At 43.6% G+C, this 13,940-nt stretch overlaps 1 protein-coding gene across 15 annotated transcripts in view; it reads right to left on the reverse strand.

Moving 5' to 3' along the window:
- The window catches only part of PAK3 (p21 (RAC1) activated kinase 3), a 291,376-nt gene that overhangs the window by 108,997 nt on the left and 168,439 nt on the right, over positions 1-13,940 (reverse strand). For 5 of the 15 annotated variants that reach the window (XM_017502174.2, XM_037729097.1, XM_037729099.1 and 2 more), the window contains one exon: positions 9,157-9,304. The exons of the other annotated variants lie outside the window; for them this stretch is intronic. The gene's annotated coding sequence lies outside the window, so the exon portion shown is untranslated. The remainder of the gene's footprint in view (positions 1-9,156; positions 9,305-13,940) is intronic. 15 annotated transcript variants of the gene reach the window in all.

Raw genomic sequence — 13,940 nt, forward strand, 5'->3', positions numbered from 1 at the left:
TCCCCTTTGACTTCCCCCAGAGGGCCATCCAGCACAAAGTTTACATGAACAAACAAATTTGAGTAAAGACAAAGGAATGTGGGGTAAACAGACTTCACTGGGGAAGCTTTCATTTTCCCCATATTTTACCCTATGCTAACGTAATGAACTGGCTGCCTTCACCCCGTTCCAATAAAACCTTTCAGCCTTCCAAAAGGTTTGAGACCATAACCTTCTATCCTTCCCTAATACTTCCCTAATATTTTGCCAGCCACCCTGAATGAATTCCAACGAGTTTTCTATAAAATTCATCTAAATTTTTATCTAGACTAACAGCAAACATAATAATTCTACAAAGACTACAATATGCAAAGATGAGAGGATAAAACCAATGACCCAATAGAAATATCAGTGAGAATTTAACTAGCACTATCTAGTGGGAAGCAATATCTAAGCATCTATCTTTGAGAAGTATAAACTACATAGCAAGTAATTTAAAAAAACTGAAAACATCAATTCACATGTGGTGGAAAAACTGTATCTCTAGTTATATCTATTCCTCACAATAGAGCACTATTAAGACAAATACAATTGTAGCAGTGGTTCTAACACGTTCGTTTAGTATTATGAAATTGTTCAATGGAGAGCTGGACATGTGGGATGAAGATATTAGTTTGGAGGCTATCAGCATGGGAATATGCACAATTGCTCAGGAAGACTACAGAATGAGAAAGAGGATCAGACCAGATCTCTGTGGAACATGAACATCTAGCGGTTGGAAGAGGAAGAATGACTACTGAGCCCTGAGAAAGATGGTCAAAGAGGTGGGACAACTGATATGTTGTCACAGAAACCAAGAGAGGAGTGCTTCAAGATGAATGTTTGGCTATGACAAAAATGTTACAGAGAGGCCAAAAGTAATTCTATCTTTCTGTCCTCCCATCCTCTCCCTAAAGTTTACTAAACTTGATGTCTTGTAATTCTCATGTCAGAAAAATGGCCAAGTGGCACCACAGGTCTGTTAAAGTTTTTCCATATGTTTTAAGAATTTCCAGACTCTGAACATTTGGTGTTACTGGAGCAGCAAGAGCAGAACCACTCAGTATTTATACCTCAAGATTTTCCTCTTGGTGGTGAATGGTACTCAGTAGTGATGCAGCTATGTTTGGAAAGGTACTGCTATGACGTTACATTTGTTTCACTCTTGAAACATTCTGGGCATTGCACAAGATACAAAGAGAAACACCTATGTTAGATAAACTGTAGCTCACATTTAGATATTTTTGTCACAAGAAGGATTATGCTCAGTTCAAATCGCTCTTATTTGCTAACTTAAGCCCCCAAAAGCCTTTCCAAGTGAAGGTGCAAATATTCAATCTGGACTGGTGCCTTCTCAGCCTAGCACTGCCACCCATGAGCTGCATGACATTGAGTGCATCTCTTTGCCCCTCTTAAGCTATTTCTTCACCTAGAAAAGATGATCACCTCACCAGTAGATTGTGAGGATCACATGATCCACATTTGGGAACTGCTTTGAAGTAATTTAAGACATTCTACAAATAGATGTTTACAGTTTATTGCCACAGATTTCACAAGCCATAAAGAAAATCTCTATCATTTGCTGAAATATTATGGCCCAGGTACTCTGCTAAAAGTTAATTATGTACAAGTTCACATAACTTGCATAACACTATGAGATGTTATTATTACAATATTTCCATTCTACATATGAAGAAGCACACTCATTAAGTCACTTGACCAAGGTCACAGAACTAGTAAATGTAATAGTAAGATTACAGCATCCCATGTCTATGTGACATCAATGTCCATGCTCTTATTTCTGTTTCTTAAGTCATAAGTCACACGAAGTTTCATATTAAATTCTGCAGTTATTCACAGCTTTTGCATGAACATGAATGTTCTTAGGGCTTTTGAGTAAGTAAATTGTGCTTCCACTGTGGTGTTGGGACCAAAGCCTGAAAATAAGCAGAACTTCCACGCACAAAGCAACATTTCAACAATCAGAATCAAGGGCAGAAGAAGGCCTATGATAAGAGAACAAATTGCTGGTTCCACCTGCATTACTGATTTCAAGAGGGGAAGTAGGACTAGAGGGGACAGCTAAATAAAGAGGAAACACTGCTCCAAGAAAAGCATGTCCTAAAGAGACACAGGAATTGACGAAACTCTCTGTGGACTAATCCTATTTTTCACTCATCATTTTGAGTGGGTATGAGCACTGACACCTAGCTTGTGGCCAGCCAGAAATAAAGACTCAAAGGAAAACAGGCAGCAAGTCCTGTGAAAATCAGTCTTTGGCTGCAAAGAACCACACTGTTTCTCTGTTATGTCAAGGATCTGTCCCTTTGAAGGTACCTACCTCAAAGGGCTATGATAAAAATAAGCTCTATCCTGTGTTAAACATTTACTATAAGCCAGACATTTTGTTTAACAACTCCACGAGGTAGATGACATTAGTGTCACTCCCATTTTACATGTGAGGACACTGAGGCTTAAGGAGCATAAGCAATTTCTCTTTACTTGATCTTAGCCAAAAGACCTGAGAAACAATGGGGATAATTTCTCAAACACAGCTAGGAAGTGTCCAAACTGGGATTCAAATGCTGGTCTGCCTGATACCAAAGCTGGTACTCCTCACATCTCTATCGAAATGGAAGAATGGGCTATTAAACATTTTGAAAAGTATAAAATATCATATAAATGCAAAGGAGTAGGTTTTCTCAGTGCTTCTCACTGAATTCAAGCACGTTTTGACAGGTACATTTTTTACTTTCTAATATTCAGCCAGTATAGCAAATTATATAAATTGCCTTTGGTGAATTTTGATGTAATGGCCAAAATTTTCCAATGTAAAATTGCCCAGCTGTTTCCCTTAAGCCAGCAGTCCTCGACCTTTTTTGGCACCAGGTACTGGTTTTGTGGAAGACAATTTTTCCATGGACATGAGACAATGGGGTGGTTTTGGAACGAGACTGTTCCACCTCAGCTCGTCAGGCATTAGATTCTCATAAGGAGTGCACAACCTAGTTCCCTTGCATGTGCAATTCACAATAGGATTAATGCTCCTATAAGCATCTAATGCTGCTGCTGATCTGACAGGAGGCGGAGCTCAGGAAGTAATGCTTGCTCACCTACCACTCACCTCCTGCTGCCCAGTTTCTAACAGACTGCAGGCCAGTACTGGTCTGCAGCCCAGGGGTTGGGAACCCCCATCTTAAGCTGTCTCTTGGAGGAGGTGGTGGTTAGATCTTAATTAAGTGCAATATTCTCACTAAGATCTGCAGATCACTCTTACTACTCTACTTTAGGCCCAGTAACAGAGTACCCTGTTTTACAATCTTCTGGGAATATGGCACAGCCCTGTGCTGAGCAAGCTATCTATAAGGAAGTTTACTTTGGGAAGTGACTTCTCTAAATTCTGACTGCTGCCCCCAGCTACTTGTGAACTGTCAAGTTCTTTGGAGCCTACAGACCACTGGATTTCATGATAAAGATCGCTCCACCCCCCAAGCTTCCAGACTGTTGCCTCATACTACTGGTTTCATGGCAACTTGATCTTTCCCACACAATTGAAAGTATCTTAGGGGGATATAGATGTGTCTTTCACCCATTTGAATCTCTGGGCCTAACACTATGTGGGGCCCACAAACAATCCTCAATCTGAGCTGGTAATGTCACTGCAATTCTGGGATTGAGGAAGAGAAGAGAGACACTGAGTCTGTACTGATAACATGTTGCTGCTCAGGTATCCCTTTTAGTTTCTTAATTGGGTCTTAAAAGTAGCTTTTCTGGACCTAGCATTCTGCAAGGCATCAAAAATCCAAAATAAGTAAGATAATATAGTTTTTGCTATCAAAGAAGTTCTCAATCTAATGGCAGGAGTTGGGTTATTTTCCAGAGAATAGGCTCTTCCCTAAGACATGCTAGAACCTGTACCAAATGGCAGCTTGGGCATATTCTGCACTCACTTTTTTGCTCCAGCGAAACTCCAGCAGGAAAAGCCATGTACTAGGGATACTCCTACAAGGTGATCTTGTGTTTTTAAATCTCTGGTGGCACACCACTCTTGCACTAGGCTCCTGATCCATTAGTTCACTCCTGGGTTTTTATTTCTTTCTATCCACTTGCAGGGAAACCTACAGTCTTTCTGAAGTGCAAGAAACTTCCTTCAGCTTGTCTTTATCCACGCCTACTGAAAAATCTCCTCTGGCAACTTGTTAGTAACAGCTGTTGAAATTTCAGTGGGGTCTACTATCGCACATGAACACTTACAGTACAAATTTACCTTATCATCCAGCTAGTTCATTACCCTTCTCTTTCCTTTCCTTGAGTGCCATTTTCCAGGGTTAACAGGGTATTAAGCATACCTGGCTAGATTAGAGGTGGAAGCAGGCCTGCCCTTTCCATGTGTGTAACAGCAGGCAATTCCAGATCATAAATATAAAACCAGAGACATGCACTTTTGTGTATGAAACCATTAAGAGCCCATAAAGAAACACATCCTTCACCTTCCTTTCACCACAGAAGAGAAATGAGGTAGCATAAACACAGTATCTAAACTCCAACCTGTGTTGCACAGGACTGGCTAAAGCTGCATTAGAGATGACCTCTGTAAAAAGAAAAAAAGTATATGGAAAGTATAAAAAACAAACAAAACAAACAAACAAAAAACTTGATCTGTGGGTTTGAGCCTTTTCTTTTTAATCCTAGACATAAATTCTACTCCTTTCTGCTCTTAACAGATTTATTTCTTGTTGACTTCCTGGATAAGACTAACATTTTTCCTTCGGCAGTTGGTTGCCAATATAACCTTTCAGCAGGGGTGAGGAGAGCACTAGTGGCAAACAAAGAAAAAAGAGAGGGACAACTATGAATATAAACTATTGCTTTCAATTAGATGTAGCCCAGTGTGTGTGTGTGTGTATGAGAAAGTATATAAATGCAGGGCTATTGGCATGAGGCGGGATGTTTAAGACTTTGGGAAAGTAACTCCATCAAAAAGTGGGTAAAGGATATGAACAGGCACTTTTCAAAAGAAGACATTTATGCGGCCAACAAACATGAAAAAATGTTCATCATTACTGGTCACTAGAGAAATGCAAATCAAAACCACATTGAGATACCACCTCATGCCAGTTAGAATGGCAATGGCAATCATTAAAAAATCTGGAGACAACAGATGCTGGAGAGGATGTGGAGAAATAGGAACACTTTTACACTGTTCAACCATTGGGGAAGACAGTGTGGCAATTCCTCAAGGATCTAGAAATAGAAATTCCATTTAACCCAGCAATCCCATTACTGGTATATACCCAAAGGATTATAAATCATTCTATTATAAAGACACATGCACATATATATTCATCATGGCACTGTTTACAATAGCACAGACCTGGAACCAACCCAAATGCCCATCAAGGATAGACTGGATAAAGAAAATGCAGCACATATATGCCATGGAATACTATGCAGCCATAAAAAAGGATGAGTTCATGTCCTTTGCGGGTACATGGACGAACCTGGAAATCATCATTCTCAGCAAACCGACACAAGAACAGAAAATCAAACACCACATGTTCTCACTCATAGGCTGGTGTTGAACAATGAGAACATGTGGACACAGGTAGGGGAGCATCACACACTGGGGTCAGTTGGGTGATGGGGGGCTACGGGAGGGATAGCATTGGGTGGGGAGATTGGGGAGGGATAAGATTAGTAGAAATGCCAGATGTAGATGACAGGGGGATGGAGGCAGCAAACCACCATGGCATGTATATACCTATGTAACAATTCTACAAGATCTGCACATGTACCCCTGAACTTAAAGTATAATTAAAAAATTAATTAATTTACAAGAGTTTGGGAAAGTATGGATGAGTGAGAGTGTGGGTTACTATCACTATGTGTGAACCAGTGTGAATAGATGTGGGTCAATGTGATTATCTCAGTGGTAGCTCAGTGTCAATGTGTCCATGTGAGAATCTGAGTAAGAGTATATGGTGGATTGCAGGAGTGTGACTTCCTGAACAGGTGTGTTCATGTAAGTGTATTAACGTGAGAATGTGGCATGGTGAGTGTGAGTCTATGTTGCCATATGTGGTATAAGTAATTGCCTGTGTGAGGCACAGTCAAGTGACTATTGCAATGTGAATTGTGTATGTCAGTGTGGTATGTGCTAGTGTGAATGCCCATCAGTGACTTTGCATGTCATTATATGTGCACTGGTGTGAATGTATGTAGCAATGTGAGAGAGGGCATGTCAGTATGAGAGTAGAAGAGTGGGAATGTATAAGAATGTGAGTGTGTGGCAAGTCTGACTGTGCCAGTGTGAAAATGTGTGATGTATGAGTGGGAGACGGTATGTCAGAAGGTATACATGTTCATGTACACAAATGTGGAGGAGTATGCTTGTGTGTCCATGGGACTAAGGGCATGTATAATTTTGAGTGTGCAGTTGTGAATGGGAGCGAGGGATATGTGAGAGTATAAGTACATGTGCAGTATGTATGTTTATGTGAATTTGTATGAGTACTGAATATGAATGAGCATATGTATGTGTCATTCAATGTGAATATACCTGTGTGTGTAAATGATTGTGTTTGAGTTTGAGAGGGTAGTGATGGTTGTCTGTAAAAATAGCTGAGTTTATAAAAATATGTGTGTGTGGTTATATTTTAGAGTGTGTGCCTGCAAGTTTGGTATAGAGTGTGATGATGTCTCAGTGTGAAGAAAGTGTGTGAGTGTGAATGTGTTTGTCAAAATATGTGTTTCTATGTATGAATATGATTCTGTGTAAATGTGTCAGGGATAGGGAGATTGTTTTAGCTCTGTGTATATGAATGCAAGAGTGTGTAATTCTAAGTGTAAAAGTGCAAGTGGGTAAGATGGTGCTTATGGTATGAGCAAATATGAACATATATGAGCATGTATGTACATTTGTGTCCCTGTGATGGGTTTGTGACTCTGAGGAAGAAACAGTGATGACATCAGTGCAAGTATACTGGAGTATATGAAATTGAGTATATGCATGGCTGTGAGTGTAAGAAATGGAGTGTGTGCAGGGGGAAGTCAATGTATTATTTGTGTACAGAGTATGTATGACTATATAGGAATTTGAGCAGGCAAGGGTGATTGTATCCTCTGTGTGAATGTGAGTAAGTGTGAAAGTGTATGACTGTGTGTGAGACTGTAATATTAATAGCATAAAGGTGCGAGTGGCTATAAACATGAAGGTCGGGTATATGGTAAGTGTATTGTGTGCATCAATATGAAAATGTGAATATGCGAATATTGGTTTGTGGCAGTGTGAATGTACCTGAATGTAGCATGTATGTAAATATGATTGTGTGTAAGAGTGAGGGGGTAAGAGTAATCACCACTTTGAATGACTCCAGTATGAAAAGTGAGTGAGCCCAGGGGATAATGTGACTGTGTGAATGTACAAGAGTACATGGATGTGCTTATGAGAATATGTATGTGTGTGCACGTGAACTAAAGATACCAAAATAACTTGCATGGGATGCTGGGAAATTCTCTCCAGAAAGTCTCTTTCTTCCCAAAGCCATAGCATGTCTCCAGTTATAGGCAAGTTCCTTAGCTTCTCTCAGCCTCTATCTCCTCCTTGGTAAAATAATAATGATGATAATATCTAACTTGAGCTACTATCACTTGTATAGTCAGAAACAGCAATAACTATTTTAAAAAAATACCTACCTTGCAAGATTACCATAGGAGCAAATTGGTATGTGCCTAGCACAGAGCTGGCAAGATTAGACAATAAATACATGTTATTATTGCATCTGTCACAAAACACCAAAGAGCGATCCAGGGGCTTCTCATTTTAGTCAGTTCTAGTTACCTTCTGTCCATCAAGGTCTATAGAGGATCCCCTACCAGAACATCGCTAGAAAGTTGAATGCGTCGGTATCAACAAGGCTGTAATTTCATACCTTCAATTCCATGGCTGAAACTCTGGAGCTTCCCTTTCATAAGAGGGCATCGCAGAAACACCTGCCACTGAGGTGGAGTTTTACCTTGTCTGTAGGTCCAATGTATGCTCAGTGTGAAAGGGAACTACATTGTTTATTCCTTGCTTGATTTTTGTTTAGTTCGTTTTTTTTGGTTGGTTTATTAAAACATTTGGTTGGTTGTTTTTTGACTTGGGTAGTAGGAGAGATGCCTAAGCAGCTGACAGACAGACAGAAGACCAGACGAAGGGACAGCAAGCTACAAGCAGGTAGCTGGACTGCAGGGAATAGCAACAGAACACCAGATGGAGAAGCTGACAGAAGAAGTTATGATCCCTGCCTGAAAGGCAGACAAAGAGACAGAGAAATGATCGGAGAGGCAGGCCATGAAACCTGAAAGAAGTGCAGAGGAAGAGAGAGAGGCCCAACTTGCAAAGCTGCTGGGGAACTGTTGAGCCCTTTTAAGGGAGACCAGAGATCTGTAAGATCTAGTCCCTGCCCTTGAAGAGCTTACAGTCTAGTTTTCCTGGTAAGAGGAATACTCCAGAAACCATGCAAGAATTACTTAAGGCAGAAGGACAGCAAGTGCTACACTGCACGCTACAGACTCAAGTGTTGTTGGAGACCTGCTAGAGGCAGCGTATCCTGGTTTTGTGGGAAAGCAGAGAGAAGGTTCGGGAAGGTTTAAGCCAAGCCTGACAGTCCTAGAAGCAGGGATGGAAGGGGTGGGGGTACACTTCAAGTAGAAACGTCAAATTAAGGTTATGGGGCAGGAGAAATCACAGGAACTAATTGGCAAATTTGCAGCATGTGGCTAAAAAGCCACCCAGGCACCAGGAAAGAAGGGAAAAGGAAATGACAGCTTGATGGGAAGCATGTCTGTGTTACACTGAAGCTCTTAGATGCTGCTTGACATCTGCAAAGGACTTGGCAATGATTGTTACGTTATTTCTCCTCCTCACCCCAAAATGTAGGTCAAGGATGTCATTCCCATATTACAGATGGGGTGGGAGGCAAGAGACTAAAGGCAGCTGTACTAGGCAAAATTCCCCAGAATGTAGGGGTCATGCCCTGAGGCCTAGCTCATGAGGTCCAGGCAGAGTCTTTGATATTGGGAGATCTGGTGGCAAGGCAACATTTGCCTGTATTTGGAGATCACTAACTCCCTGCAATGGACTCCATTACTCACCTGACAATGCCACTGCTGCAGGACTTCAGCACAGGTGGGCACTGCCCATGAGAAGGGCCCAGGCTGACTTCAGCTCCTACGGACTCAGTGCTGGACACACCAGCTGCCACAAGATGCAATGACTCAGCTGCTCTTTCTTGGGGGAAACCTGCCGAGAAAAGCATTGTGGGGGAGATGGAACCTCTTTCCCCACCTGCTACTGTTCCCTCATCCAACCCCCACCAAACATCATCATACGCACACAAATACAAACACACACACATACACACACACACACACACACACACACACTCTCTCTCTCTCTCTCTCTCTCTCTCTCTCTCAATTACTCTGGTGAATTTCAAAAATCCCTCAAGAAAGCTAGAAAATCAGAGAGCTAAGAAGTGTACTAAAGCATTGTACATAGGATTCCAGAAAGGGCATAGAAGTGGGAGTCAGGAGATGGGAGTAACAAGTTGAGAACTGCTGTTAGCCACCTCATCATTCTGGGCCTGCTTGCTATCAAGTGAAAAGACCTGCCTTAGTTGCCTTGGGGAAGTGTTGGGAAAACGAAATCAAATAAGACAGATTTGAGATATTTATATAGTTTGCATAATTATGGAGCAATGTGTATAATCACAGGAGGTGACAGAGTCCAGTGGACAAAAGGAAACTGAGAGACACTGGCCAATGCAGGTTGGCTGTGTGAATATGAGTTTCCTGATGTTGCGGCACTGCATCTCCACCTCCATTTCCATTCCCCTTTTCACTAACCTCTTTCACTGGAGAAGGGGAAAAAATGTCTGTGTCCCAGGCAACAGCATTCTGAGGTCTTCTAATTTGCTACCACCTCGCAGGTGCTGAAGGCCACAGCCTCTGATCCTAATTGGAGCTCCCCTCTACCTTCTCCTATCTCTACCAGGTAAGTCTTGACAATCTTCCCCAGGTTTCTTAGGGTGAATATATACTGTTTACTGTTGTTGTTTGGTGATAATTTACTCTATTTTTCCAAAAGAGGTTTCCATGTCTAGCCATGAAGGAGACAGTCTCTTTGGCCCCTCCTGTTCTGCCTTTTCCTACAATCCTTTGAGCCTCTCAAGGGAAAAGCTGATCTTCTCTTTGTAGGACCCCAAGTTCTGCAATCCATCACCCTCTGCTTTCCTTCCCCCTTCTCCCAATGGTGTTTGTCCTCAAAGAAAAGCAGTAACTACATGCTAATTCTCAAGAAGGCATGATTCAGGCAAGCACCTATTTATTAGAGATCAGAATGAACAGGATCCTAATCCAAAGAGATGGCTAGATGGATATCTAAACAAGAAGTTCGCAAAATTGAAGCCTTAGGGAGCCAAGAAAAGCCCCATAATCTAAAATTCCCCCTTCTGGAATAAAAAGTCCAAGCTATGCTCTGGGTCTGCCTCTTGCTCTTGGGTAAGACTCCAAAGCATGTCTGTCCCCCAGCATCCCTGGCATTCCATGTGTGCTTCCCACATGCACACTCCAAGCAGCCTTTCCAAATCCCACCCACTGCGCCACTGAATGGTGTACTTGCCCCCTCCCTCACTGCGTGAGCTCACCCTGCAAGATCTTACCCTGCAAGAGGGTGGGACGAGGAGGAGAGGAGTGCGAGCTGCCAAAACTCCACAGAGGGGTGGGGCTCAAGGAGGGCATGGGAAGAATGGCCTCAAGAAGCCCGCTGCCCATCCCTGGGGATGACGGCAGACAGCAGAGGCAGCATCCACCCACTGGGGTGGGAAAGAGTACTAGAAGATGTTAGAGGAGGAGGAGACACCCCCAACCTGTACTACCAACCTCCATGTTTTTGAGCAAGATCAAGAGCTTTCCTGAAGCCTACCTCCACCTTTCCCTAGCCCTAGTTGTAGCACCACTTTTTAACTCCATGACGGCCTGCCTTGATTCCACCATTTGCCCGGCTAGAGTTAGTTGCAGAATCAACTGACAGGACACAGTATTCCACCTGGGAGCAACTCTCCTCTCACCTGCCTTGGAGTGTGTTGTTTTGAAAGTGGGACCAGGGGAGATATCCTGTGTGAGCACATGTGCATGCTGAGTGATGTGTACCTGTGCAGTTCCCTGTACCATGTTGCATGTCTGGGTATGTGTGCTGTCATATCTACCATGATATGTATGTATTGAGTCTGCATCATATTGTGTACGTGTACAGCGCCTTGTTAATATCATGTTGTATATGTGATCATATATACTGTGTGAGTGCTATGGGGCTGTACTCTGCTGCATGTGAATTGCATCTCCTCCATGCTTTGTGTATGTGCGATGTGTCTCATTCGTATTGTGTCATACTCTATGCCATGCTGTGTGTCTGTATAGTGTTGTGGGCATTGTGTGCCTGTATCCTGTTGTATGTCTGTACCGCCTTGTTATGCACCTATGGCTCAGCCTCTTGTACCCAATACCCATCACCAACCCAACTCCAACCCCAGCCACCTTGCTGCATTCCAACTTCATGGCAGAATCCCTGTCTGGGGACTAGGGCTGCCACCTTGGTGGTGGGAGTAGGTGGAAGAATGGACAACTACCCACTCTACCATAGAGGCTTCCCATGCCGAGTGTCTTGCTCAGCACTGAAAATGTCTAGGAAAGGAAGTTTGGAGCCTTTTTCAGGCCCAAAGGAAACAGCACTGAGGAGGAAGTTTGGGGGCACTGACTCCCTCTGTAAACCCCAAGCCCCTTCCATATATTGCAAGGAGAAGGACTTTCAGGAAACAGTGGCTACCTGAGCTTCTCTGTCAGCCTAGTTGGAAGGACTAAGAGCCTTCTCCACAGGAAGTAACAGCTGCACAAGGGCACTGGTGACCAGACTGGGCCCTGGGATGCCTGGGGAGCTCTGCTAAAGTTGTCCCCAGTAAGGTCACTAGAGGGCACTGTTGTGCTGATTAAGGATAGTGTTTCTTTTTGGGTACTGAATTCCACAAAGTCCCTGGGGCTCAAACGGAGATGGGGGAGAAGGACATGAAGGCAAAGGATACATGCCCTAAGCCAGGCCCTTCCTTCACCTTCATCCCAAGACTTTGTTTTGAGATTGGGTTAGGGAGTAAGGCCCACTAGTGAATATATGCCACCCACCCATCTCCTCAGGTCTGTGAGACCACCCCCCTACACACACACACCACACACACACACACACACACACACACACACACACAAAACTTTGCAGGGGCTTGGTTATAGGGTCCCTAGCAGATTATTAACTTGGACTTCTCTTTTCCCTCCTGTTCCGTATTCACTAGAAGTAAACGTAAAGCCACACTGCTGAAAGAGATGAAATATACGTGGTTGTGGGGTTGCTTGTTTTGTATTATTTTTCCCAAAACTGGAGAGCATACAAAAAATATGGGGTCATTTTTCTGACAGGGAAAAAGGTATGTACTTTAGTGGACCTGTCTTCACTAACAAGAATAAATGGACCGACTTCCCAAATGTCACGACCACCTTTTATAGACCACTTAGTGCCAACTTCATCATTTGAAAGACAAGGAAACTGAGGCCTAGAGAGGGGCAAACACATTGTCTGGGACCCCCAAACACAACAGGGGTCCTAGACTGTCACTGTCTGGCACAGTGTGTTTTGGGGTCCCACACCAGGCCCTCGCCCTTCAGAACACTTCACTTCTGACTCCCAGGGTTCATTCCACACCAGTTCCTGGTCCTTTGGCCCCTAAAAAACTTCACTTTCCAAATCCAGGCCCCTCCAACCTCAAAGAAAAACTCTGGCCTCCCTCTCCACCATATGAGTTCCAAGGCCATCCTGTTCCATCTCAGCAATCAGGCCTCTCTGTGAGCACACCTTTCTAACGATTTCCTCTTCCCACCAGTAAATTGTTAATCTCTTCCCAGTTTTCAAGGTCCATCTCCCCATTATGTTTCCCAGACTCAGACCCAGCTGTAGCTGCACTGTTTGCTCCTCATTGCATCCCCTGGGTTTAACAGAGATTGCCCTAACCTGCAGATAATTGACCGAATGTGGAAATCAGACACAGATCTATTGTATTGATTAACATTTCCAATTAAACTCCCGGTTAGGCTGTGTGTATTAGTGATTCAAATTATCACCGCGTATGTAAATTCAAATGCCTTCCAAAGCCACGGAGCGCGGTAGGAAGCGACGCATATCTGTGAAGAAATGGAAACTGCCAGACCCGGAGGTTCATTTGGTTCTCCGATAACCCTAAATGAGATTTTAAATGTGTGGCTGTTAGTTGATCCGAAGCTTTAAGCATCACACCTGAAATGGAGGACTCGGGTCCTGCGCGTCGCTGCAGGCCCTTTCCTGCCCCCTGCCGGAGAAGCTGCGTAGTGCCGAGTTGGCAGACAAGTCCCCCCCAGGCCCTGCAGAGGGAACCGCCTAGCCCCCGGCAGGCGGGGGTGGGGAGGGATGGGGATGGGGCTGGGGGACGAGCAGCGGTGGGTTAAACTATGCCCCAGATGCCTAGACTGCTGCATTTACCTTCCGGAGTAGAGGTTTTCCACAGTTCCCTGCGCGCCCAGGATCCTCAGGGATCCTGAGAAGGAGGGCTTTTTTTTTTTTTTTTTTTTTAAAGCAGGGGTCTCAAACCAGGTCATAGCCCACCTATGTAAAAGCAGTCAACCTACCTGTTAGGCCAGATTGATAGCGCCCCCACTCCTCTTTGGGGTCCTGTCCTTCCCCACTCCCCTCTCCTTACCCAGGAGGAAAGAGTCAGTTGTTGAGGCTGCTGCTCATTGAGTTTCTTCTTGTTCTCTTGGTTAAAGCTACTGGTTCCTGAAGGTGGGTTACATGGGTGGGAATG

Source organism: Cebus imitator, unplaced genomic scaffold, assembly GCF_001604975.1.
Source record: "Cebus imitator isolate Cc_AM_T3 unplaced genomic scaffold, Cebus_imitator-1.0 Scaffold292, whole genome shotgun sequence".
NCBI classification, from domain to species: domain Eukaryota; kingdom Metazoa; phylum Chordata; class Mammalia; order Primates; family Cebidae; genus Cebus; species Cebus imitator.